This window comes from Rhagoletis pomonella, unplaced genomic scaffold (assembly GCF_013731165.1).
Source record: "Rhagoletis pomonella isolate Grant_MI unplaced genomic scaffold, Rhpom_1.0 Rhpom_scaffold_00005, whole genome shotgun sequence".
Taxonomy (NCBI): Eukaryota; Metazoa; Arthropoda; class Insecta; order Diptera; family Tephritidae; genus Rhagoletis; species Rhagoletis pomonella.
The window spans coordinates 1,342,518-1,345,026 of record NW_023458559.1 but is presented as its reverse complement, the minus strand read 5'-3'; positions in this window follow the sequence as shown (position 1 = coordinate 1,345,026).

Genomic DNA, 2,509 nt, shown 5'->3' with positions numbered 1-2,509 from the left:
TGAAATTGGAAGGAGGCAAAAAATAATTGATATAGTAAGTGTTTATTGTGCTTGTGCTTGTGTGAATGTGTTTTGTACATACATTTCCATTCTTATTTGAACTTAGTTTTGTTGTTGCCATTCTTTGGACTAAAAATTTGGTTTTTTGCGTTCCTTTACTTTTCCTGTTATTCTCTTTTAGTGAGCGCATTTTGCTTACGCTCTGGCATTTTGACACTTTTCAGATTTTAGTCCAAAAAGATAAGGAATGAACCTAATAATAGGGGTCTTCTCTTTAACACGTAAGAGCCTCGTAAAGCTTGTAAATTAACGAGCCTCGTAAAAGAACTGTCAAAATTTGCAAGGAGCTCTATTTACGAGCCGCTCGTCAATTTACGAGGCGAATTTGATGCGCAAACGACCTCGTAAACTTCAGTGTTGCCGAGAGGCCGAAATTTTTATACTAAAATGTATGATAAAATAATGAAAAGAAATGAAAAAAACACGCGAATAAAATGAATGTAGTTCATCCACTAACTGTATTGTCTTAGGTTTTCTGCTAATTTTCGGCATTTTTGACTGTATATTATTTTAGCCAAGAGTGATAGAGACAAGATGGCGGGATATTATGGAAAATACTACGAAACAAAAATTTCTTCACAAAATCCTTTTTGATCTATCAAACAGTCACTTTACGCACCTATTTACACATTTTCACAAAGGGGCGTAAAAGCCTCGTAAACTTACGAGTTTTACACAGTTTAAGGGAATCCCTAATTATAAAATCGAGATAAGTATGCAGAAATGACTGATACTCGTTCTTCAATGTTGTGTAAAAATTTCATAGCTGTAGCGATTACCAGAAACGCACCAGAAAAAAATATATATTCATTTTCACTATGGGAGTAAATGTAAATTCAAAATTTAAAGCTTCTCTAGTTTTTGGTTTTTGGAAATATGAATTATGACAGCATTGTAGTAAATGAGCGATATGTATTTAATTTTATGTTGCGTTTAGTCAAAATATGAAGGGTAATCGCAATCTGGTATAGCAGTTTCATATTTCGGTGCATTCGCGAATTCCCGACAACAAAATGGAATCGGTTGCACCAAGACGATATGCACGGGATTGTGATTATCCTTAGAGAAATGCACGTTGTATAATACAAAACACCTGCACCTTCGTACGTATATTTTTGTTATCAGAGCCTGCATTATTTTTCATCATTTCCGTTTGTTCACTTTTAATATATGTCCTTGGTTCAGAGCAGTTCACATCCTGAGAGCAGACAGTATTTTCCAAGCCTATAAATTATTGAAAGAAATTAATACTCCAATAAATGTATTTTTATACAAACTTTAGCCTACTTTTAGCTTTCGTAATAGGCTGATGGAGTACATTAGTATCATCACCAGCTTTTCTGCTGTATTTTAAAGGCAATCCTCGGGATCGACTATAATTATGTCATTTATTTATTTTCAAATCATCGCAAACTTGTTCAAACGAAATAGTTTATGAAATACGAAATTTATAAGTGATTATTTATCTGAAGTCCAAGTATGATTCACGTTATACTCCAGAAATCTATAAACAAAAAACTTAACAACTATGTCGGAATTGTTCCTAGCATCTAAGTCGTCAATGTTGGGGCATATTGAAAGGATACGGTTCTCAAGATCATTGGAGTTTTAGAGTGCAGTCCACCACCGATTTTGTAAAACTCTTCCCGATTTGCAGCAACTTTTTTTTTTACTTTTTTAGACTTTCATATTTTAGCTTTAGGGTGATTGCAGAACGCGAGTTAATTCCGGACTGCAAATTAAATAATTTGGCTATTCTATCCCATGCGGTCTCTTTGTCCTCATTGGAAATTGTATCCGTCATTTTGTTTTCCACGATTTTTTTGTGTTTTCCAATTATTTCAATCAGTTTTCGAACTTCTGGTGGTCTGAAATTAACTGATCTTTGCCTCTTTTTTTATTGGAATTAGCGCAATATCAATTTTATTTTATTTTTTATGAAAACGCAGCACAAACAAATTTTTCTTTTACCAGAAACAGTTATTTTCAACTGAAATTTCCCGTTAGCAAAGAAGAAGAATGAACACAAAAGTACTTATCTGTTGTGTTCTTCTTACACTATAAATATTCCATCTATTTGTCTCATGTTCTTTATTTTGAAATATGTCAGCTGTAGCATGCTGCCACTTTATTTAAATACTGTGGAATAGTAATCTAACACATATTGGACGATACAAAAACTAAAACCTATTATTCAGTAGAATAAACAAAGGAATAAATAATATCATTGATTAGTTATCAGAGAGTTTATATGTACTGACTAGGCCCGAATTGTATGTACGTTTGGTGCGGTTTAGTTATACGGTGTTCACATGAGCCGATTTTACAGGCAACTTTTAGTTGAAAGCAACAATCGTCTGGTGTCAACGGCCTTTCGACTAATAGCTTACAATGAAGTTGGGGTGCAGCAAACTTTTGATTCAACTAATCGGCTCTAGAATTGCCTGGA